The sequence below is a fragment of the Chiloscyllium plagiosum genome, chromosome 10 (genome assembly GCF_004010195.1).
Source record: "Chiloscyllium plagiosum isolate BGI_BamShark_2017 chromosome 10, ASM401019v2, whole genome shotgun sequence".
NCBI classification, from domain to species: domain Eukaryota; kingdom Metazoa; phylum Chordata; class Chondrichthyes; order Orectolobiformes; family Hemiscylliidae; genus Chiloscyllium; species Chiloscyllium plagiosum.
In genome coordinates, this window is record NC_057719.1 from 62572921 (window position 1) to 62598457 (window position 25537).

General features: G+C 41.7%; 1 protein-coding gene across 13 annotated transcripts in view; it reads left to right on the forward strand.

Annotated features, from left to right (window-relative positions):
- Positions 1–25537, forward strand: part of LOC122553704 (alpha-(1,6)-fucosyltransferase) — a 747121-nt gene that overhangs the window by 443277 nt on the left and 278307 nt on the right. For 10 of the 13 annotated variants that reach the window (XR_006312793.1, XM_043697917.1, XM_043697905.1 and 7 more), the window contains one exon: positions 14138–14200. The exons of 2 other annotated variants lie outside the window; for them this stretch is intronic. The gene's annotated coding sequence lies outside the window, so the exon portion shown is untranslated. Of the gene's footprint in view, positions 1–14137; positions 14201–19734; positions 19941–25537 lie in introns of all 13 variants that reach the window. One more of the 13 variants, XM_043697906.1, reaches the window with a different exon arrangement.

Sequence of the window (25537 nt, forward strand, 5' to 3'; positions counted from 1 at the left end):
TCCTCCACCTCACTAAGAACCCTACCGTTAACCCTGTATTGCGCATTCTTATTTGTCCTTCCAAAATGGACAACCTCACAGTTGACAGGGTTGTATTCCGCATTCTTATTTGTCCTTCCAAAATGGACAACCTCACAGTTGACAGGGTTGAACTCCATCTGCCACTCCTCAGCCCAGCTCTGCATCATATCTAAGTCTCTTTGCAGCCGACAACAGCCCTCCTCACTACCCACAACTCCACCTATCTTCATATAATCTGCAAATTGAATACTGAATATTGAATACTGCCTGAGAAATATGTGCAAGGGTGGGTCAACCGTGTTGGCAATGTGCCATTTCTATGTTGATGGGAGATAGCGCTGAGCTTCACAGGTATCCTGAGTGCACGGCAACCTTTCAAAGTGGCACCTTCGCCAGGCATACCGTGTTTAAGCAGATATCCACTGGATGACACATTGTGGGGATGGGGTGTGGTAAAATGAGATGAGTTCTGCGATTAATAATGCAAGTTTGGTAAAATAGAATGAGAAATAGCGAGTTTTGAGAAGACTTGCAGCTCAAGTTGAGATTCTGGATGTAGGTTTGGCTCCCTGAGCTGGGAGGTTCATTTCTAGACATTTCATCACCCTACTAGGTAACTGGGTAACATCCGGTCATCACCACAGGAAATGACATCACCAACCCAAAGAAACCCAATCATATAAATAGTAAGCAGGAATCATATACATTGCTTTGCCTGAGGCCCACTGAAGATGTTACCTAATAGTGACGAAACGTCTGGAAATGGACCTCCCAGCTCAGCGAGCAAACCTACAACCAGGGTGAGAAATCTCATTAGGTCTCGCAGTGAAAAATCTTCCAAAAATATCTGATGGAACTCTGATACACTGGGCTGAATCCTGTGCTTTTTTGGCTATCTCCAATTATGTTGTAAAGATATTACAACACACTTTACTCTGATTTCTAGCAGTAAATGGCACCAAACAAAGGAGCTGAGGGATTCTCTGCTATCAACGTCATCAGTTGTCCAAGTTGAAGGAGAATACCCGGAATAGTCGAATGGACTCTCTTTGGAAAAAAGTGTGTCTGAGGGAGAGTGTGGGCCAACAAAGAGGGAAAGCAGACAGACAGAGAGGAATTCCTCACCCTTTTGCAACCCATACAGTCATTCTCTGAATATAATGTTAATAGTTCCTTGTTTCTCCTGAATTTCCCATGCTTTTTGCAATGGCTTGTGGAAGAAAAAATCTTAGGGCCTTCTATGCATTTAAATTTCATTTTTACACCATGAATCCATCCTCCAATTTAAAGGAGGATGGTAGATGTATCCAAGCATGTTCAGCGACCTCTCTGTTTAATTTGGTTAGCAATATCATAAATTCTAAGACTACAATGCAAGCAAGACATAATGGAACAAAATCAGATCCAAGCGTATCTATGTGTATATGCAGCTACCAGATACAATCCATTTCAGAAAAGCATATTCAACAACAGGATATGGACACTGCTAGCAAGACCAGTATTTGTTGCTCATCTCACATTTTGTAAGCTTTGGTGAGTTGCTTTCTTAAACCTGTGAGATGAGTATTGGAGACCATGTGGGTTTGAAGTCATAATCAAAACTATGTTTTTAAGTCAAGATGATAGTTGGCTTGGAGGGGAACTGACAGACAATGGTGTTCCAATGTGTTTGCTGCCCTTGCCCTTCGAGGTGATCGAGGTTGTGCTAGCTGCTGTTAAAGAAGCCTCAGAACCTTGGATAATTGTTGCAGTTGTTATGACTTTGCTGGGAAGATTACAACAATAATCATGCCCTTTTTCACAAACCATCCCAAAATGGATCAATCCCAATGAAAGTACTGTGGTGACCAATTTGACTGACTATCTGACTGCTATTCAGGACAAAAGCAATTCCCACCTAGTTTCATCATTAACCGCAAAAATGTTTCTGTATTTTAACACTCAAAAATCTGACAGAAAAGTAGGGAAGGATTTATAATTTATTGCTATGCTACTTAAATTATACTCAAATTCAAAGTCCCCAAACATACCAGCACTTATTCATGTTTTAGACAGATAAAAGATAGCAGTACTAAAAGTAAAGAAACAAGTTATAGATAAGATGAATATAATTCCAAAATCACAAGTTCACATTTCAAAGGTGGGTTTAGTTATGTCTCAGCCTTTTTTGATTATTTGCATTGATAGCAAGCTAATGTTTGTAGTCTCATAGTTGTTCTTCGAGTTGACAGTAAATCAGATGGACCCAAGTTGTAGTGTTAGGATTCTTTCTTTTGAGCATTTTTGACTTTTCTGTGTTGCTCCCCACATGGAGCAAGTGACAGCACAAGGGAGAGATGGATCTTTCAGAGTCTGGATAATACTTTCTCTGCTGCCCTGGTATTTACAACTTTACAGTTTAACTAATTTGAGGAGTATCATCAGGCAGAATGTCTTTAACTCAAAAGACATTTGGTGCTGCTCAGTCTCTCATTCTCCCTGTTAATACTTCAAAGAAACATTGCATTACACAGCTCAAAAATATGAAGCACTTTCTTTTCAAGATACAAAACTCTACTGGTATTTCAGTTGTTAAGTAGTCCAACTTTGATTTCATCTTCTAGTTGCAAAAAAAGAAACAGATGTGTTCTCTGACACAGTGCATCTTCTAGATGGTACAGAGTGCTGCTACTGTGCATTGTGATGGGAGAAGTAAATGCTAAAGATTGTGAATGCAGTGCCAATCAAGTTGGCTACTTTGCCCTGGTCCGTGATAAACTTATTGCCTTGTTGGAGCTGAGCTTAACCAGACAAGTGGGGAGTATTCCCTCACATTCCTGACTTGTGCCTTGTCATTGGTAAATAAGCTTTGGGCAGTCAGGAGATGAGTTATTCCTTTCAGAATTCCCAGCCTCTGATCAGCCCCTCCAGCCACAGGTTTACAGACAGGTCCACTTAAATTTCTATGCAATGATAACTCCCAGGAGAGAGGCTGATCTGCTACAACACGCGTTTTGTTAATGCCAATTTGCTGTACCGTGATTGACAAATTGGGGATATTATTTCTTAAGCATGAACTTTTAAAATGATTATAGCTCCAACTCTTTAATGTTTCTAAAACATGATCTTTCTATAACATGGAGTTGCACAAGAACGCAACTATTACATTGTAGAAGACGAACTGTATTGATGGTGGAAGATTTATTGATTTTAACATTGTCGTTATTTTTATTGTTTGAGGTGGTTTTGCCTGGAATTATTGTAATTTGTTGCAATTAGCTACTTACCAGTCTGATGCTGATAAGTCATTATCTGAGGAGTTGTGGATGCTGCTAAATATTGAGCAATCATTTAATGAACATGCCACTTCTGACTTAATGACAGATGGAAGGTCATTGATGAAGCTTAAGGTGATTGGGCCTGGGGGAACTATGTTAGCTATGCAAAGGTTTGTGTTCAAGTCCCAGAGGTGTATTTTAATATCTCAAAACAAGTTATTAAAAATATCTATGTTAACTCCAACTCCAGCAATGTTCAGTTTCCCCAATCCTCTTCAGTTTTGCTTGGGTTGCTTGGTGTCACGTTTGGTTAAATGCTGCCTTCATGTCAAGGGAGCATTTCTTGAATTCAGTTCTTCTGTCGACAGTTTGTACAGGCTGGGGTGAAGCCTGAAGTTGAATTACCTGGCACATTCAAAATTGAGTATTGGTGTGTATATTTTAAATGCCTATAATTGCATATTGATAGAACTGTCAATAGCACCTTCTGTCACTTTGCTGATGATTAAGAGTAGATTGATTAGATCAGCAATTGGCTCGGGTGGATGTTTACAGCCCTCTGTGGAAAGCATATCCCTGGGCAATTATGCACATTAAGTTTTGTTGTTGTCTGGGAACAGCTCCATGAGAGGTGTGGCAACCTCCTGAGGAATATATCTTCATTACTACAGCTGGGATGTTGTCTGTCCCATATGTTTGTGTATCAAGCATACTCCACCATTTTTGGATATGCTGAGGAGTAAATTAAATTGGTTCAGTCTGTTATAGTTGTGACCTCAGTACAACACCGAAATGGATCATCAATTCCTCTATCTTGTCCAGGAAGATGGCTGTGAGTACTTCAACCTTGTCTTGAACACCAGTGCTGCATTCTGCCATCATTCAAGATGGGGATATTAGATTAGATTACCTATAGTGTGGAAACAGGTCCTTCGACCCAACAAGTCCACACCGACCCTCCGAAGAGCAATCCACCCAGACCCATTCCCCTACATTTACCGCTGCGCCTAAAACTACGGGCAATTTAGCATGGCCAATTCACCTGATCTGCACATCTTTGGACTGTGGGAGGAAACTGGAGCACCCAGGGGAAACCCACGTAGACACTGGGAGAATGTGCAAACTCCACACAGTTGCCCAAGGCAGGAATTGAACCTGGGTCCCTGGCACTGTCCTTCTACTATTACTTGTTCAATTGCTCAGCAGCATTCTGAACTTTTAAGTGGCATAACTATAGAGTTTTCACCTGGTATATTGGTTGACAGATTATTAAAATCCATCCGTGGAATGCTGTTTCTGTGGTTCAGCATAAATGTGGTCCTGTACAGAGGAACCTCATTTATTTGGCATTCGATTATTCGAATTTCAGATTATCTGGACAAGTTTTCAAGGTCCCAATACTCTTGCCCATATTGTTCGGATAATCGAGGTTCCCCTGTATTGCACTTGCACCAACCTGATTGCTCATGTTTACTGTAACCAGATATTGCTTCTGACATGCTCTCCTACACACTTCATTCAACTTAGGCAGAGTGAAGGATGTTTCGGGCCTAACGTGACAGATGGTGATGGAATCCAATTCTGCTGCTGTCTCTCACAGTCCCTTGTGGATCCCAGTTTTTAGTTGCTAGATCTGAATTCAATCTACTCCATTAACATGGGTGGTAGTACAACATGATAGAAGATCACCGCAGTGCGAGGGCAGAACTTCCCACAAGGCCTGTACAGGGATTACTCTTGTCAGTCATTCATTGATAGATGAATCGGCGGCTCAGTGGTTAGCACTGCTGCCTCACACTGCCAGGGTCCCAGGTTCGATTCCAGCCTTGGGCGACAGTCTGTGTGGAGTTTGCACATTTTCCCCGTGTCTGCATGGGTTTCTTCTGGGTGCTCCAGTTTCCTCCCACATTCCAAAGATGTGCAGGTCAGGTGAATTGGCTATGCTAAATTGTCCATAGTTGTTAGACCCATTAGTCAGAGGAGGGGAGGTGGGTTACTTTTCGGAGGGTCGGTCTGGACTTGTTGGGTCGAAGGGCCTGTTTCCACACTCTAGGGAATCTAATCTAATCTAAAGTAAGTAGATTGGTGAGGATTAAATTAGGCAGCAATTTCCCTTATATTGGTTCTCTCGCCACCTGCTCTGGGCCCAGTCTAGCAATTTTATTCATCAAGGCTGGACTGCTTGGTGGTAGTGCCACAAAGTAACTCTGTGCTGGATGTGATGTATCCCATCTCGAAAATATTTGGTGTCTTTAGTAACTTCAGTGCTGTTTCCAATTTGTAGTAATCAAAGTGAACAGTGTGAGTCATCAGCTGAGGGAGTATAATAGATTAGATTACTTACAGCATGGAAACAGGCCCTTCAGCCCAACAAGTCCACACCGCCCTGCCGAAGCGCAACCCACCCATACCCCTACATTTACCCCTTACCTAACACTACGGGCAATTTAGCATGGCCAATTCACCTTACCTGCACTTCTTTTGGACTGTGGGAGGAAACCGGAGCACCCGGAGGAAACCCACGCAGACACTGGGAGAACGTGCAAACTCCACACAGTCAGTCGCCTGAGGCTGGAATTGAACCCGGGTCTCAGGCGCTGTGAGGCAGCAGTGCTAACCACTGTGCCACCGTGCCGCCCACTAGGTGACAATCAGGCTGTCTCTATGTTCATGTCTGACCTGATGTGATGAAACCTTGTGAGGTCTAGTTGGGCCAACAGTATATATCTATTCTTCTGCCTCCGATGGATTTCTCCTGCCAGTGAGAATGATGGTGGATGGTACTGAAAGGTGTTCTGTTCATCGTTCTGGGACACTAGGATCATGTTTCAGTGAAGCTACTGTGATGTGGAGCTCAATGTCTTGAGAATGATACTTCTTCAGAATCCGGCTGTGTCATTAAATAAAAGATTCATTGAATAAAAAACTTGGAAACGGCAATTTACATATTGAAGTGCTGCATCATACCTGTGCATTTATGGCTTAAGGAAAACAAGCAATAGGGATTTTAAAAATAGGAATGGGGACAACAGCAAAGAAGATCAACCTCGGGATTGAGAATGATGTTGGAAGCAGGACCAAAGCAAGATTGAACCAAGAAGAGAGACAGCAGGTCAGGCAGCATCCGAGGAACGTTTCGGGCAAGAGCTCTTCATCAGCACCACACTCGACTCTGATCTCCAGCATCTGCAGTCCTCACTTTCTCCCAAAAAAGAGACAGCTGAAGGAGTCCATTGCAGTGGAAATGGGCATCAGGGACCTGAAAAATAGTGTGGAAACAGGAAGTGAGAGAAGCGGGGCTGTGTCATTGATGACAGCATAAAACAAGATGTGCACACAAGGACTAGGCAGCAGGAAGTCTGTGCCTAACATTGTGATCATGAACATTGTAACGTTATCATATGTATGCTTCAAACCAAATAAAGTGATGATTTGATTGTATCATCTTAAAAAAAATGAGCTCAGTTACTTGTACCACGTTGATGGAGCTGCAAAAATAATGTATGCTGTGAATCTGTATAATTTGAATGAGCCACAAATAGTTTCATCCTTGGGAACAGCAACTTAAACATTTGTGAGAAAAGCCTGCCTGAGCAAGGTTAGTCAGCTTTTTCAAGGTTAGGCTGGCAGTAGATCAAGTGGAGACTATGGGAGCCAGTTAATTAATTGGTGACTAAGAAAAATAATGAAACTAGCCTGTGGGAGGGCTAGGACCTACTGGTACGTAGAGCAAGAGTTAATATTGTAACAGGGTCAAAAGGTCTGCAGAACTGTACCTAAGGCAAGAAAATGCTCTGCCTTTTGGAGCTGATAATTTCTTTGAAGGAAATAGATGGGCAAGGTGAGTTGAGTCATCCAAAAGCTGAATTGCTTATTGCATTGACATAGTGGAAATGTGATTAAACATTCTTGTTTGTAATGCAGCACACATGCTGTAACTCCCAGAATGATGTCCAGGCAAGGTGTAAGAAGTAGAAGCAAATGTACCCAGAGGATGAAAATTAAGTTATGCAACATAAAAGCAAATTAGTGGCTTTTCAAAATGATCATAACCTAAGGGGTAATCCTGTCTTGTAACACACATCTGAGCACCTCCCCCGGAACCAGACTGTTGCTCTTTTTCTTTCTCAAAGATGTTTCAAGCCTGTTTAAATTCCACTTTACCATTTTAAACATGTTCCAATCACTTTTGACCAAATCAAATTGTGCAGCATTTATTACTTAAGTCAATAATGTTGTGGTGTTTATTTGTGGTGGCAGCTTAAAGATGCAGGCTTCAGCCAGCTTCATTTTCACATCACATTTGTGGATTTTCTGCCTTACTGCTCAGTGATGGGTCAGGACATCATGTTGTTTATTTGTGGATTACTTGCAGCAATAGGTTGGCCGTCGGTATCATGCAACAAGACGACGAAAAGACTCGTATTTCTGTAGAAGTATTCACAACTGCAGGGTGTCCCAATTGTTTACAGCCAGAGAGGTGCTTTTGAAGTGAGGCTGCTACTGTAACATAAGAGATGTAAGCAGCGAGCTCTCTCAGACAGTAATGTCATAATGAGTTGATGATCTGTTTTGGTGATGTTGCTTGAGAAACGAATAGTGGCACCAAGGAAAACTTGCTTCCTCTTCTTTGAGAACGTATCGCGGAATTGTTTGCATCCTCCTGAGAAGACAGATTAGCCTCTCATCTGAAAGTATCATTCTGGACTGCCAGCATAGATCGTGTGCTGAAGCCTCTGCTGTGGGAATCATGCCCTTTAACCTTTTTGATTCTGAAGCGAGAGTGCTTCCCATGAAGAACTGCTGATGGCCCCCTCAAACCTTATTACCTGATATTTTAAAAGGGCATTTTATATGTAAACCTTACGGCTACTGAGAGATCCCTACCTCCAAGGTATAGCACCGTGTTTGGGAAAATTGGAGATCACCTTCCCTCCTTCCTTTTCACTGGTGCTGTAGACTTGTGAACTGTGCTCAAACTGGTGAGTTCCAGTTGAGAATATTTCAGACAAAATAATGGGGGCAGAAGATTTAATTAACAAAACATGATAAATCTACAGTAGAGGCAAGGCAAGGCGAAAGCTATTAATATAAGAAGTGAGAAACGAGCCAAGACACAAAGGAACAGCAAGTCGGGTAACTCAAAAAGTAAGTCTAGAAGTTACGTTCGTAAAAATACTAAGCTAAAGATTCTGCCAATGTGACTGCACATAGAATTTGAGGAAATGGACTAAGAAAACAAATAGAAATAAGTAAGTCAAAAGATATAGCTGCAGGATAACAAGGATTGGAGCTTGAATATTAAAGCATTTTGGAGGGTAAGGAATCATGGAAATGTTGAAGGGGTGAATCTGTTCACAAATGATGGCATTAAAGACACAATAGAGAGAGATGATCTAAATTCAGGAATGTCGATGTGATAGAGATGATAAAAGATAAAGGCAAGAAGTCACTTGCAGGAGTGGTGTGGACTCTCCCTTATACTAACTGCATTGCAGGATGAAGTAAAAAAAAGAGAACTTGCCAGAAAGTACAACGTTAATCATGGGAGATGTTAATGTCCATGTAGCATAAATAATCAGGTAATCAAACATAGCTCAAATGAGGAATTCATAAAAAAATTATGGGGCAGTCTTTTAGAACAGTGCATTCTGGAGCTGACCAGACAGCAGGCTATATTAATCCTGGTGTTCTGTAACAAGATTGATTATTAATCAATTCTCATAGTGAAGTTGCCCACACATGATATTAATCATTGAATTTTACATTCAGTTTGATGCAGAGAAGATTAAGTCCAACACCGGTGTTTTTAACTTAAATAAGGACAATTATGAGGGCATTCAGAATAGAGCAAGGTAAACTGAACTAGTCAATTAGGTTCAGGGATGGATGATTAAAGATGCAGTGGTAGACCTTTAGATGGATTCTTCAGAATACACAGAATGGATACATTCCAATGAGAAAGTAAAATTTCAATGGGAAGACTGTTGTAGACCAGGCCACACCCTCTCAAAACATTTCAAGAAGGTAGCCCAGACCCTAACTTTACTCGTTTTAAGCAGTGGATATTCCAGGAGTGATGCAACTGGTTCAACCACTTTGTTTTAAGCAAAACAGAGTTTATTTACAACATTACTGAATGAAACACAAACAGAAAACTGAATACCGACTAACTTAACCTCTCTGAAAACCCACAGATCATCCTAACTTAATGATGCTGTTCCAAATACTTGCAACAATCCCCATAAATGCCCCTTGGCCCAAAAGGAAAAATCAAATACAAGTTCTCACAAGATAGAAGTCAGAGTGAGAGTACCAGCCTGCATCTGCTTCTGTGGGTCCAGCAGCCTTTCTTCACACTACTGCTTTTAAAAAAAACAGAGTAAAACTGAACTGAGAGAACCCCTTTCATTGTGTAAGTGTTTTCTTTAAATTTGAAAGCCTCTTCCTGAGGCAGTATCTGTTAGCTATTATCAAATTGGCCCTAAAACCCAACACCCCAGACTTTTCAGAGTCAGTATTGTTCATAACATTTCTGGAAACAGAAACCAAGGACTGCATAACCTTGTTAAATGAACATCTTCATCACAAAAACCCACCAACTATTGGAAACTGAAATCATTAACTTAATATCCAACTTAAAGTAATTAGTTGTGCAAAGATGGATGGCAGACCAGAAGATTGGATTGAATATGGTAAAAACTGCAAAGAATAAATGAAGTATTGGTAAGGAGTTATTAATAAGACATGGATATACATAGAACATTTGTAAAAACAGGTGGAATGAGTTATTGTGATGAAGATTTGGAAATCTGAGTTTTAAAGTGAGAAGAATCATGTACAGCTTTAAAATTGATTTGCATTTCTGTGCTTCAGGTGTTACGAAAATGGGCATTTTTGAGTTCTGCAAGTTCTCATAGATTGTTTGGAGATTTGTTTACCTGCATTTCAACGTATTCTTCTGCATGCTTTAAACCCTTGAGGTGAATTATTCAGTGTCAGAAACAAGGGCTGGATGAAAGAAAAATAATTGAACTATTCCCTCAGAAAAGGAGTACTATAACGTAGAGACAGAGACAGAATGAGAGTTTTTAGAAAGACAGAGCTATCCAGAAGGATATTGAGTGTAAAAGTTTCTTTCAGAGAGGGAAGCAGGTTACTCAGAGGAAAGAAAGACCAGTAGCAGCAGCAGTCTTAAAAAATATCCAGTAAGAGAAAAGAAGTTGGAGGTGGCATCATGTCAATGGCAAGAATTCTTCAGAAACAGAAGGCTATGGAAGAAGAGTGTAAGGAACTCATTTTTGGAAATAAGTGAATTGTGCAATAAGTTCACAGGAAGTAGTAGTATATATTATTATAATCAGTTTTTGGTGCAACAAGTTTGGCTTCAAGATGTCATCTCTGGTATATGCAAGCATATTGCTAGCAATAGCCTTACTGGATGCAGTTTTACTGAAGACACAATTACATGTGCTGGAATTATGTAGACCATGCAGATTTGTGCGTAAAGCTGATTTTGACTACAGGGTTAACATTTTGGAGTTCACAGTTTCATCCTTGCACAGCTGAACCTGATGTTCAAAAATTGTAAGCACCAACGCCACTTAAAGATCAGATACTGGCTGTGTCTAAAAGTGTTCCTTGTCTTTCACTGTCTGTTAGTGCCTACAGGGAGTGAAGTGGCCAGTGCTAAAGGACTTTGTTGAAAATATTCTGGTACATGTAACAATGCCATGGGAATTGTCAGATGCATTCCTTTGACTAATAGAATGAGCTGAAAGGACACTGGACATTCCAATGGAAGAGGAAGGTGGAGGTAATTTTCAGTCGGGATTCTCTGGAATGATTGTCCTGCATGAATCCCTTCAGGGAACAATAGATGAAATATCTATAGGTCACAAAGTGTTTACACACTGACACCTGCCACCCACTGTAGCCACAAATGCAAACTCAAAGCACAACATGGTTGATATTGCCAATCTATGTGAAGATGGTGTTGACCATGAACTTTTAGGTATTTAGGTCCTTCCTGATAGCAGTTGACAATCTTAACATTTCCCGTGTTGCATGAGGGAAGTCACCGATATTTTGTATTCCAAGACACGTGCACATAGTTTCTTCTTTCCTGTGGTTCCATGTTGCCCATAATCAGAATGCCGGTGAGATTAGATTCCCTACAGTGTGGAAACAGGCCGTTCGGCCCAACCAGTCCACACCGACCCTCCGAAGAGTAACCCACCCAGACTCATCTCCTTTGACTAATGCACCTAACGCTATGGGCAATTTAGCATGGCCTGAACATCTTTGGTCTGTGGGAGGAAACCAGAGCACCCGGAGGAAACCCACACAGACACTGGGAGAATGTGCAAACTCCACACAGACGGTCTGCTCAAGAGCTAGAATTGAACCTGGAACCCTGGTGCTGTGAGGCAGCAGTGCTAACCACTGAGCCACCGTGCTGAGAGTGTATGCGCGCTGCAATATGGGGGCTACTTATCATTGCTGATGTATTTCACAGCAACAGGAACTCTGTTCCCTCAAATTCCAGTTGGTTTGTCAATGTAGGTGATGGATCATGTCAGACAGCGCTATTCTAAATTGCACTTGCCACAACACAGTGAAGGGTGCCTCGTGAATAATAGGGCTATTCATTGACAATTTTGCTCCTGGCTCTGGTGTGCAGACCATAAACATGTTGACAGCATTCATAATATTGAAGCATGCTACTATTTTTTAAAAATAAATTCTCTCAGGATATGGCTATCAGTGGCTGGGTTCAGTGTTTATTGCCTATCCCTCAAGTAAGTAGTGGTGGTAAGCTTCCTCCTTGAATGTCTGCAGACCATGTGGGTTGACCCACAATGCTGTCAGAGAGGGAGTTCCAGGATTTTGACCCATTGGAGAAACATTGATATATTTCCAAATCAGGATGGTGAGTGACATGGAGGAGAACTTGCAAGTGGTGCTGTTCCCATGTCCCTGCTGCCATTGTACTTCAAATGATTGTGCTCATGGGTTTGGAAGGTGCTGTCAAAGGTTGGAGGTGGTGAATTTCTGCTGTTTATCTTGTAGGTGATACACAGTGCTGTGGCGATGCATTGGTGGTGAAAGCAGTGAATATTTGTGGATTGGATGCCAGTCAAGCAGGCTGCTTTGTTCTGGCTAGCACCAAGATTCTTGAGTGTTGTTGGACCTGCATCCATCCAGGCAAATGGAGAGCATTTTATCTGCTGCTGACATGTGCCTTGTAGATGATGCACAGGTTTTGGGGAGTCAAGAGTAAGGATACACACTGCAGGATTCCTAATCTCTGACCTATCCTTGTTGAGACAAAAGTGAGTACTGCAGATGCTGGTGATCTGAGTCTGGATTAGAGCGGTGTTGGAAAAGCACAGCATGTCAGGCAGCATCCAAGGACCATTTTTGCCTGAAACGTCGATTTTCCTGCTCCTCAGCATTCAATGGCAATGCCACTAAACCTCAAGTGTCAGTAGTTAGATTCACTTTTGTTAGAGATAATCATTGCCTAGCACTCAAGTGGCTTAAAATCGCAGTTCCCATTTGTCAGTGTCAAAACGGAATTTAATTAGCAGGGATCTGTGAGAGCAAAACAAATCAACAATACTCAAAAAAAAATCAATTGAACTGACAATAATCAGCCTTTATTGTAAATACTGCCACAGTGTGACTGAAACTTGCCACAGAGATCCAAATAATTCAATATTTCCCTTCCAAGTTTTGTGCCTTTACAAATGAAAGGTGTACATTATGTACTTTAAAATATACTGAGGAATTTACAGATTATCATGAAATGTATGTCACCTGTAACACTGAATCTTAGTCCTTAAAAAATTAATCATTTGCGTCATTCCATAGCTCTGTTTCTGTTTTACAGCTAAAATCTGCAGTTCGAAATATACAGGAAGCTGTTAAGAAGATTACTGAAATTTTATCAAACTTATGGAATTTGTTTATATTCAGATTGGTCCTGAAAGCCTTTCCTGACCTTTTGCCACTGTCCTTTTAACTTACTGAATTATAACTTGAAAGTTGACTAATTTTTTTCCCATCATGCAATGTTAAATGTTCCCCACAATACCACATCAGGCCAAGCCTGGATATTTCCTGGGTCTGGCTGCATTTTGATGTGGACTGCTTCATTATCTCAGGAGCTGTGAATGTTGCTGAACGTTTCACATTCATCAGTCAGTATTCACACTTCTGACCTTAGGATGGAGGCAAGTTCCAAAAAACATCTTTGGTTCTAAACAAGTAGACTATTGATACGTCATAACAGAATGAAAAGATTATAAATGTTAAGTAAATTGTATCATTAAGGTGAGTACATGGAGGGTACTGGTTGAATAATATTTTCGCTCATATACAGTATAAAAGGTGTTGCTGGACACTGGTGTAGATGGTAGGTAGGTGGGAGGAAGGAAGAGTTGCATAAAACTGAGCCTGTGAAAAATCTATTATCAAGAAAAGAATTTGTCTCTAGATTTAAACTTTACCAAAGGGCTTGAATTCCTCATCATAGGATTGTGCAGTCTGAAAAAATAGAGATGAGTGAATTGCATTTTCCACATGATTGCCATTATCCCTTGCGCTCATGCAGTGGAATTCACCAAAGAGTGACTTTCACTGCATGGCCAGCCCTGCTCAAACATTTATTGAACTGTTTTTTTTTAAAAACGCAATGCAACTTTATATTCCCTGGAAGCCCTCAAGCGAAGGTTCTTTGATCACTGAAAAGGTACCTTTCAAAGACCGAGTTTCTGCTTTCTCACAGGAATGGGAATCATCAATGTTTTCACACAAACGGGACAGACTCTCAACATTTATTTTGCTTCCCTTAGGAAATTGACAGTCCAGCCTTGACAGAAAAGCTGCAGCTTGGTTTTCCTCGCAGCTGTGTGGAGGTAAGCCTGGATTTCATCAACCCAGAACCTGTCTAATACTGTGAATTGGGAATATAAACATACTCCAATGTCGAAGGGCACATATGATTGATAATGAATGTTTTACCTGTGACTGAACATCCGAGTGTTTCTGTAAGAACTTGAAATCAAACCAAAAAGTGTCAACTTAAAAAAGAGTTTAAAAACTGAAGGCAGTGTTATTCTTTTGGTTAAAATTATCGCCCAGATTGTAGGACAGGAACCTGCAACTAAGCAATGTGTGTTCCGGTGAGAACTGTTACTTTAAATTTTCTTTTAGATCATTTTCACTGTTGCATTTGTTTGTTTTTCATTCTGGAATATTGCCAGTTATACAGAAATAGTTATATAAATAGAAATGATTTGCACAGAAAATTTAGCAGTGCATTATATCTTCCAGGCAAATTACTGAATTTATCACTTTTCAAACACAGAAAAGCCCTTTCATCATACATGCCTGCTCTGCTTATTCAATTGTACAAGCCTCAAATAGAAATCTGCAGACGTTATCTCTGAGATGAACTGATAGACATTTATTCACAGTCAATTTCATTGAGTAACTATATTTAAATATAAGTCTGCTACATTTATAGTTTTGGTACATTTTTGCTCTTTTCATTATTTGTCCATGGGATATGAGCACCACTATCTGGGCCAGCATTTTTCTTTGCTCTTAATTGCCGTTGAGCATTGTGCTGGACTGCCTTCTTGAGCTGCTGTAATCTGTGTGGTGTAGATACATTGTCAATGCTTTTATGGGGAAAGTTTCAGGCTTTTTACCTAGCGACAGAAGAGTATGAACTTTTCTATATCAGATGGAAAATTGAAGGGGTCCCAGTTCCCTGTACTGGCAATGTAGGTCTTGTTTTATTTTCTGACTACATGAGTTTGTTAGATCCTGTCAATTTATGAATGAATAATTTATTGTCACATATCTCGAAGACGCAGTGGAAACTGTTTCGTCACCACAATCTGGCACCATTTTGAGTTACAATAGGGATAAAAAGAAATTACTTATTAAAGTTAATCTTCTGTTCAAATTGGGATCTCAAGCATGGCTTTGGGGCTTTTGCAAGGTCTCTGAAAGATGGGCCTCAAAGACTCCTACTCTGGGAACAGCAATGATGATGCTGATGCCTCTGAAGACCCCAAATCCCCTTCTGCCACTACCAAGAATCCAGGCTATGGCCCACCGCTGGCAGGATTCCTGATCCATGCTGCTGACACCACAGTCACCATCCTGCCAACACCGCTCCAACCTCAGAAATGAAGAAGAAAAAGGAAAAAAAGGCAAAAAAATACATGGAGGAAACAATACAACCTGCCTGGAGGGGACAAGCTGACGACTTGCACTGATTCCTCATTGCTGTGGGGACTCGGTGCATTATCAACTGGTATGAGACTGTGCAAAATCATTTCAGATTGGATCTCTATGGCTTACAGTGAGCGAGATTGGTGACTTGTCATCATGTTAGCCCTGGGCTGAATTCCAAGCCAGACAAGAAGGTAGGGTGCAAAATCTACTGCCTCGACACACTTTCTGAAAATGCTTTGGCATCAACAACGAATGTTGAGAAAGTATCAGAACTCCTTGTCAATTTTCTCTGGCTAAGTAACTTGTCACTCTCTGCATTAATAGTTCTTGATTTGTGCATTGATGTAAACTTGGCTCCTGTACACAAGGATTCAAGCTGTCCTTTGTGGGATCAGAGCAAATTTGTTTTTTTTTCTGAAGTTGGATATTCAATAAATGTTAACTGTTGGCTGAGTGGTAGCACTGTTGCTGAGTTAGATGGTTGTAGGTTAGACTTCCATTCCAGAGATCGGAACACAACATCTCGACTGATTCGCCAGTGCCTTATCACTGGAGGTCCAGCTCAGGCTCTTTCTACCATCTAAGGTGAATACAAAAGAACTTGTGGCACTGTTTTGAAATAGAGCATGGGAGTCCTTAGCAATATTTATCTTACAACTGATATTATTAAAATGTGCACCAATTACTGCCTCATTTGCTATGAGCATGATACTTACCGAAAAGTGCTTCCTTAGTTGTCAGGCATTTAGGATGTTGTAAGGTCATGAAAGGTTTCTGTAAATGCTAGTTTTCTTTCTCATTTAAGGATTAAGACTGTGGTTAGCCATTGGTATTTTACTCCATTGTGTCTTAAATTATCAGAAAATAAACTGCTCTGGAGCAGCACATCCCAATGGTGGGGGGTGTATGTTCAGTTAATCTCAAGCCTTTCTGATGCACTCGGGGGTGAGATTTAAATTGGAGCAGTTCAGCACTGGGTACTGCCATCAGCATTTGGATATAATGTCATTTCTGCTTGGATGTCATTTTTATCCAGAAGCACAAACCTTTTCTAAAAAAAAAACTCCCAATGAACTTGTGACATTTGGAAGAAATATCTCTGGAGACCTCTAATTGTTAAGCTTTGCATCACCAATATATCAGCAAGCTTAAATAAATGCCCAAAGCAGGTTCCCTTGCTTTAGAAACAAATGCGAACAAATCGGACTTATTTCTAATTCTGTCTGCATTAAAAAATAATATTCCAAGGTGCCCCCATCTCCATCAAAGGAGCTATCAGTGCTGATTGACTACCTTTGACATAAGATCATCATCGCTTTTCATGGCTGTGCTACATGGAGGCTGTAATTTTGTCGCAAGAAGTAAAACCTCTCTTGAGACTGCAAAAAGTATCATATGTGAAACTGTCAAACTGCATGCAACTGTTGCCATTCCTCCACAGCACAGAGGTGCGATTGACAAAAATAATATTGTGTGATGCATCTGCTTCTCTTGGAGCGATTGGTGTCCAGCAGAGGTAATACATGGAGACAGGGAAGAAAACCATCTCCTTCCACACAGAGTTGGAATCTCCCCATTACGAATATAGAGATGCAGTTCCAGGCGCCAAGAAACAGCAGCAGTTTGAGCAAACACAAGCCTGTCCCCATTAATGCTCAAAGACCAAATAACAGTAGGAATTGACAAGAGTTTGCAATGTGCTGGCAAACACGTTTGGCTATTATTTGTGTGTTTGTTGCGGTCAAAATCATTTCTTTTGTGGTCAAATTTAGTTTTGCAATTTCCTTTAGATTCACAGTTAAAGACCAGAAGACATAGGTGCTGATGCAGGCTATTCAGCCCAGCATGTCTGTTCTCCCATTAAGTGTGATCAGAGCTGATCTGATAATCCTCAACTCCGCTATCCTACCTTTCCCCATCATCCTCGATACCCTTACTGATTAAAATTCTGTCTCAGCCTTGAATGTACACAATGATGCAGCCTCTGCAGGAATGAATTCCACAAATGCACTACCCTCTGAGAGAAGAAATTCCTTATTGGATAACCAATGTCAGAAAAACAAACAAATTCACTCTGATCCCATGAAGGGCAGTTTGAATCCTTTTGTATGTAATTAACACGGGAGCCAAGTTTACATCAATGCACAGATTGAGAACTATTAATGCAGAAGGTGACAAGTTACTTGACCAGAGAAAATTGACAAGGTGTTCTGATATTTTCTCAATGTTTGGCACTTGGTGCCAAATCACTTTCACTCTGCCTTACAAGTACAATTCCTTGTTCTGAGATTATGCCCTCTGCTTCTAGACTCTCCCACAAGGGCAAACAAACTGCCAAGTCTCCTCAGAACCTTGATTATTTCAATAAGGTTACCTACAAGAGCATTGAGTGCCGATTGGTTGACCCTTATCTCTCAAGGCTTATCTTATCATGGAAAAATCAACAGGGAATTACAGGCTCCCAAATTCCCAGTTAATTCAGAAAAGGAAGTTGAACAACTTCCTTTTGTTCACAATAAAATTGATGGGCCTGTTCTTCATTTGCTTTCTACTTGAGGCATTGCATCAAATAATTAGAATTCAAATCTCAATTTTTTTGTGTGTATAAATTGTTGTGATGGCTTGTGATTTGCCATTCTTGCAGTTGTCCCAGTGAGCTCAAGATAAAATGCTTCAATAACATCCAAGTTCCTAGTTACTATCAACTTGGATACATCGTGGGCAGCACGGTGGCACAGTGGTTAGCATTGCTGCCTCACAGCGCCAGAGACCCGGGTTCAATTCCCGCCTCAGGCGACTGACTGTGTGGAGTTTGCACATTCTCCCCGTGTCTGCGTGGGTTTCCGCCGGGTGCTCCGGTTTCCTCCCACAGTCCAAAGATCAGGTGAATTGGCCACGCTAAATTGTTAGGTAAGGGGTAAATGTAGGGGTATGGGTGGGTTGCGCTTCGGCGGGGCGGTCCTCCCACAGTCCAAAGATGTGTAGGTCAGGTGAATTGGCCATGCTAAATTGCCCGTAGTGTTAGGGGCAAATGTAGGGGTATGGGTGGGTTGCGCTTCGGCAGGGCGGTGTTTCCACACTGTAAGTAATCTAATCTAATCTAATCAAGCAATTCTGCCTCTTCTTAGGCTGCCTGAACTCTCTCAAAAATCTGCACATTCTGGCAGGGTGGTAGAAATATTTAGTTCGAAATCATAGGTTGAACTTGCCCGTAGAGCATTGCTGCTTCCCTTCCCTGCATTAATGCTTTGAACACTTTGGAGGCTTCTCTATCTGTTGCTTTCCTTTAGCGTTTGTGTGCAAGTATTAACAAAAGTATTCATGCAAATAGAAGACTGATGAAGAAATCTTAAATTTGTTAATTTTAAAGCTAGTGGATGTTTCAATTTGATTTTAATCACTTGCATTTAAGATGATGCTGCATCGGTCCCATGGAAGTGAAACAGTCAGGTCATGTAGCATTCATCAAGGCCATGTTACAAGCAAGTGATAGATTTTCACAATCATTTATTGACCTTCAATTTAACTTAGCCGCAGGGTAAATTTTAAAATGCAGTGGATAGAAAGCTGTTTAAAAGTCAAAGAGCTGACATTTTTGGCTTGGGCAATAGGGTAATACCTGATGGGCAAAAGAGGTGACAGAAGTGAGTAATGAAATGATTATCCCCTTTGGTCAAGTAGCATTGATGTTAAGTCCTTGCAGCCAAATAGAAAACTCAAAGAAAAAATGAAGAACTGTGAATGCAGGAAATCAGAAACACAAACAGAAATTTCCTGAAAAACTCAGCAGGTCTGACAGCATCTGTGGAGAGCAAGCAGAGTTAACATCTCAGTCCAATGACCCTCCTTCATAAGATAGAAGATAGAAAATGGGTGATGTCATGAAAAAAAAAATCCACTCCAGTTCCTTTATTTCAAGTTCAGAAGAAGATCCCACAGTCCTCTCATGGTCATTATTTTGACACCAGCAAACCATGGGCCCAATGAGCAAAACTATTGTATAATTGCACATTTATAGAATTTGCTAGCTGGACTATTTTATACTGTGAACTGAAACAGACTTGAACCTCGGCTAATGCTGACAGGATCTTTTGTATCAACTTTTAGATCTTCTTTTGAGAGTGGCCAGCTTTTATATTATGGTGCTGGGTTGAAATGTTGTTTGTGATTCAGAATCACAATTACTCATTGTGTTCAACAGGAAGGCCTGCTCTGACTTGCAGCTGAGAGGAGTGTGCACAGTGCAGCTTTTATTGAAGAAGAAAACTGACGGCTAATGTGCATTTCTGAGCTATCATTCAATTCCACTCCGGTATATCCGAGTGACAAGTCAATTCCTCCTGGGAAGAAGCCTGAGAACTCCACTCCCAATTCTCCCATGTACATTTGTGCCACACATACAAGCTGGTGAGTTGAACAATGTGAGAGAGAAATAGGATTAAAAATTGTTCAGCAATCTATATGGGTGTATTTCAATCCAACACACAGAGCTGTTTGGTTCCAGGATCAGTTTTGCTGTGGACAAGTAGTTGAACACATAGCACATCTACTGGTCTATCGTATCTAAACAGAGCACAGTACAGTGATCGTCATCATCATTGGCAGGCCATCACAGATGAGGGTAATTCTCTTCCGCTCTCAGGGTGAGTCTGTAGGTGGCTGGACAGACCGATGAGGCTGCTGCAGGCTCTGTTACACTTGGGGCAGGTGGTGGTCACGGGAAGGGGTGGGTAGGGTGTTGGTGCAGCAGCGTGCTCCTTTCACTGTTTGTGCCTGGCTTCCACATTTTCCTGACAGTGAGTCTCAAGATGCTCGATGCCTTCCCGGATTCTCTCCTCCATTTTGAACAGCCGTATACCCGGTGTATGTGGGAATGCTGTACCTCTGCCCAGTGACTGTGGGAATGCTGCACCTTGCAAGTGAGGCCTTGAGGGGATCACTGAAGTGCTTCCTCTGTCCACCTGGGGCTCGCCTGCTGTTTCAGAGCTGGGAGTAGAGTACCTGCTTGGGGAGCCTCATGTCAGTCATGTGGTCGACGTGCCTAGCCCATCACAGCCAATCAAGCAGAGTCAGTGCCTTGATGTTGGGGATGTTGGCTTGGTTGAGAACGCTAGTGCTGAATTGTCTTTCTTCCTGGTGATCGTGTGCAGACAGCATGATGTGACTGCTCCAGCATCTTGAGGTGTCTGCTGGAGATGGTCCATGTCTCAGAGTCACGTAGGAGGGTGGGAACCACCACAGCTCTGTAAACCATGATCTTAGTGTTGGAGCTGATGATGTTGTCCTCGAACACCCTTTTCCTCAGGCGGTGGAAGGCTGTGCTAGCACACTAGAGACACTGCTGGATCTCTCCATCAATAGATGCTTTGGCCAACAGGACATTTCCGAGGTTGTAGAAGTGATCAACATTCTCTAAGGCCTCCCTGTGGACCTTGATGATCGGCAGTTCACTCCACAATGCCAGGCCAGGTTGGTGGAGGACTTTCATTTCAGTGATGTTTAGGGTGAGGCCCGTGCTCTCACATGCCTCCTTGAAGGTGCTGACAATGGTCTGGAACTTCCTGCCAGAGTGGGGCTAACTTACAGAACCGATGGGAAGTTATTCAGTCTCCAGTGCCTTCAAGCCAAATACCGAGTCATCCAACTGCAGTACGCAGGTGATGCTTGTGTATGTGCAGTCTCAGAGGACATATTCCAGTGCAGTGAGACAGAACAGGTATGTACTAGTTACCGTACAGAGGCAGCATTCTCCCCAGTGGAAAGAGTCATTGACATTATCAAGCCGATTGGAAATGCTGCATTCAACCACTGATGTAATTCCCTTTCTGCTCCGCAGAGTCTGAGGGACCATCTGCAGGACTCGAGCCCCCAATCTCCTTCCGAGGAGAAGGCGATACATTATGGTTGACTCCTGAATCTACCATAGTGGTTTTGTTTGTAGAAATGGAATTGAAGAAAAGAAGCAAAGTGATGGATTACAGCACTGTACAATTGAAAGTTTGTTTGATTTTCGCCATATCAAAATGGAAACAAGAGGTTTAAAGGAAGCTTGAGGATAAGGGGTTATATTGGACGTTGAATTGTCAATGGATTTATTTTAATCATTTCATTGTTGTTCAGCGACATCATTTTAGGAAGTGAAACAATCTAGTGACTCACATAGCCTTGTGGAAGATGCAAGCTGAAGCAGCTGTGTGTTCTAATAAAGCTCCTGTTTCATATACCACTGCTGACTCAATGGTTAGGTTGTGGATCAGAATACCACGGACGTCGCAGGTTCAATTCCTTCTCCAATTGAAATAGACTTAAGACCTCATTCCTTGCCTGCCCCTTGCTTGATGTGGAGTGCTGTCCCTAAGCTGTGTAACTGCATGTTTTTAACAGAGAGGAAGCCTATGGGCTCCCTGGATTATAGAGAATTACTAACCTACCTGCACAGTCATGGTGAAGGTGGGTTGCAGTGTGGAGTTCATTGTATTCTGCCTATCCAATAAGAATAGCAAAGATGGATAATCTAACATGTCTGACCTGGTGACTGTCATTGAGTTCCACCTTTACTTTTCTCCCCTTTCTTGTTTTTCCTCCCCTTTCTTGATTTTCTATTCATTTACAAGCCGCAGCTGATTGCTGCATCTCATCCTATTTTGGATTCAATCCACCTCCATATCCCCTCTTAATTAACTGCATACTGAAATGAAGTTTCTAACACCAGCCAAATAACAATCAGTTTGGCTCTGGCTCCTGTTTATTTCCCGGCAAAACTACCAATGCTTCCCTGCCCACCAGGTAGAATCTTCCTCCGACTCCAATCATTATCAAGCCTGTATTGAAAGTATAGTCAGTCTTTGCTTCTAAGTAAATGAATCAATAATTGCAGTCAGATTTCTGTCCAGCGAGGTCATTAAAAACATCTTTTTTAAACAATTGCACATAATAACAGATCGATTGTAATGCATTGCCTCACCCTTGGCAGTGGCAGAGGTTAAATATTGTCAGCCAATACAGTGAATAGCTGGCCCACAACAGAAGACATTTTCCAGACCAGACTTCAGCAGGTTATTTTGCTTAATGTTCTTTGCAGAGGATTTCTGTTACACAGACAAGTCAAAATATGCAATGGGAAAAAATGTGGTTTATTGAATAACTTATAGTGGCCAGTTGCACTGGTCTCTCGGCATGTTCAACCAAGGTGCATCTCTCGCCCTTGGAAATTCTGACCAGTTGGAAAAGCTTATCTCCTGATCAGCATGATGAAGAGTCATTGCTGTTGTGTTTGTTCTTTGTTGTATTCTCCAATTCAACATGCTTCAGCCATTCTCCACTGAATTGCAATTGAATCTCACTGTTGAGAGCAAAGAGATAAAGAACTGAAATCTATCTATATTGCTGGTGTCAAGGATGCTTTGTTTCTGATAAAGACACTTAAATGATGCCGCCTCCTTTAGTATGTGTATAAATAATAATTAACTAGGAGCAGTGCAGGTTAAAAATGTGCAACAGTTAAAAGGCATCTGATGGGTATATGAAAAGGAAGGATTTGGAGGGATATGGGCCAGGTGCTAGCAGGTGGGACTAGATTGGATTGGGATATCTGGTCGGCATGGACGGGTTGGACCAAAGGCTCTGTTTCCACGCTGTACATCTCTATGACTCTAATGTTAACTTTTATAATTAGAGGACTAGAATGCAAAGGGCAAATGTTTCACTGTTGCTATTAAAAATATTCTGATAATACTACATCTGGACACTGAGTATAGTTCAATGCATTGAAGTTTAGGAGTATTTGTCTTGAAACCTTTCTACTGGCTCACCAGTTTGTATCCAATGGTTACAACAGACCATGAGAGGTTAAATAAATTAGGCCTGTCAGCCCTGAAAAGTAAAGGTGTGGCAAGGTGACTCAGTGACTCGCAGTAATGTCTCTCAGCACCAGGGACCCGGGTTTGATTCCAGCCTTGGGCGACGGTCTGTGTGGGGTTTGCACATTCTCCCTGTGTCTGCATGGGTTTCCTCTGGGTGTTCTGGTTTCCTCCCACAGACCAAACATACGCAGGTCAGGTGGACTAGCCATGGGAAATGCTGGCTTACAGGGATAGGGAAGGGGGTCGAGTCTGGGTGTAGGATGCTCTTCTGAGGGTTTGTGTGGAGTCGATGGGCCGAATGGCCTGCTTCCCCCAACCTGAGAATTCTATGAATTGATAGCTGTGAATTTTAAAATGATTTGATTAAATTGAAACAATTTTCAACTTCTGCGGGAACCGTTTGGTAACACCGCTTTACACAGTGTTTGGTAATATGAAAAACGCTCTCATACAAAAAGCAGTCAGTGCAAGTTGAGTGAGTAATGTTAACCCTGAAATTGATGGATTTTTGCTAACCATCTGAGGCATACAAAGTTAAAAATCACAACAAAGAATAAGACATTTAAAAGGTATCTTGATGTGTATATGAATAGGAAAGGTTAGGAGGGATATGGGCCAGGTGCTGGCAGGTGGGACTAGATTAGGTTGGGATATCTGGTCGGCGGTGGACAGGTTGGACCAAAGGGTCTGTTTCCGTGCTATACATCTCTATGACTCTATGACCTGGATTGTTTAAGTCTCTCATTTTTACAATGAACTTGTTGGTTTCAGTTCTTTCATATGTAAATACAGAACTTTTTGAAAGTTACATTCTCAAGTGAACTTTAACAATTGGTGTCATGTTGGCCCAGATAATGCATTTAAAGTGTGAGGTGCCCTGTGTGAGACTGTCTGTGCCACAATGTTCAGATTGATTCTAAACTAAAAAAAACGGATTTACAGAATTTTACATGAATTCGTGCAGTTTTTGAGCAAAATAAAATGTAATTCTGCAAGTACAAATTCACTCCGCAAACTTATATGTGTGTATGTGCAGGCGTGCGTACATGTGGGTGTCGGGGTTGGGGGGGTGGGGGGGTGTTGTGAGTGTCTGTGGGAGAGTATGTGTGTGAGTGTAAAGGTGTATAAGTCTGTGAGAGAGTGCGTGTGAGTGTGGGACGTATGTATGAGCGTATGAGAGAGGGTCTGTAGGAGTGTATGTGTGCGTCTGTGTCTATGTATAGTGCACTGGGGTCACCTGTAGTGTGAACATGAACCCAAGGTCCCGGTTGAGGCCATCCCCATGGGTACCGACTACCTGACTATCAGCCTCTGCTCAGCCACTTTGCATTGTTGCCTGTCCTGAAGTCCGCCTTGGAGGATGGTCACCCAAAGGTCCGAGGTCGAACTTCCCAGATGCTTGAAGTGTTCTCCGACTGGGAGAAAACACTCCTGTCTGTTGATTTGTTGAGTGGTGTCCATTCATCACCTCCCCCCAACACACGCACACACACACACACACACACACACACATGTTTGTGGAGTGAATTTGTAATTTCAGAATTGCATTTTACTTGGCTCAAAAACTGCATGAATCCATGTAAGATTCTGTAAATGCGTTTTTTAGGTTAGAATTGGTCTGAACATTGGGGCACAGACAGCCTCACACAGGGCACCTCACACCTTTCAATGCATTATCTGGGTCGACATGGCACCTATTGTTAAAGTTCACTTGAGAATGTAACTTTCAAACAGTTATGCGATTTACATATGAAAAAACTGAAACCAACATGTTCATTCTAACAGATGAGAGACTTAACAAAAAATCCAGGTCTTTTTCAATATATAATTTCAGTTACATCACACTGTAAACTTTTGCGATAAATTTTGTGTCTAACGATCTTATACTGCACAACCACCTGATGAAGGAGCAGCACTCCGAAAGCTAGTGCTTCCAAATAAACCTGTTGGACTATAACCTGTTGTTGTGTGATTTTGATCTTTGTACACCCCAGTCCAAAATCATCCGAGGCGTGAAGTCTGCCCTCGCAGGAGGAGGTGAATGATGCCCGGGACCCAGAAGGGGAGTGTATAGCATGGAATCTTAAATAAAAGCCAAATGCTACTGGTGCTGGAAATCTGAAACAAACCCAGACTGTGCTG